The sequence below is a fragment of the Arachis ipaensis genome, chromosome B03, assembly GCF_000816755.2.
Source record: "Arachis ipaensis cultivar K30076 chromosome B03, Araip1.1, whole genome shotgun sequence".
In the NCBI taxonomy this organism is placed as follows: domain Eukaryota; kingdom Viridiplantae; phylum Streptophyta; class Magnoliopsida; order Fabales; family Fabaceae; genus Arachis; species Arachis ipaensis.
In genome coordinates, this window is record NC_029787.2 from 72,809,407 (window position 1) to 72,810,007 (window position 601).

Sequence of the window (601 nt, forward strand, 5' to 3'; positions counted from 1 at the left end):
CACAGGAAATGTAACATATACTCTAGCAGATTGCACACTCTATCCAAGTATTATTATGCAAACCATGAAGAGGGATGAATACAGTAACTTAGAAAACAGCCAAAAATGGATATTGCTACCATCAAATCTAACAACACTGGATAATTTAAGAAGTAGAGGTAATGGACTAATGGTAACAAACTACACATCGGACTAATTTATGCGTTCTAAATATAGTGATTTAGCAAACATCTTTCATTGGCAGACAATGCTAGGCATGCTAGGATGGAACGAGCGAACAAACTATCCAAGAAAAGACAACATATGGGAACGTCTTCCCCACAAGGTAGGAACTATACAAAGTATGTTGTAGAAGAACTTGCTTATTGCACTTGAGTTATAATAGGTACAGTTTATAGTCACTATATATGAATCCATGTGTCCTAACTTAGTCTGAGTTATCTTTTTTTTGTATTAATTTATATATTTTCTGACATGATAAAAATTGTAGTTGAGTTGGTTAACATTCACAAGCAAGGGTTGATTGTGAATAAGGAAAACTACATATGTTCAAATGCAAATCAAGTGAATTGTGGTCCCCGAAATGGCCCATTTAAAGGTC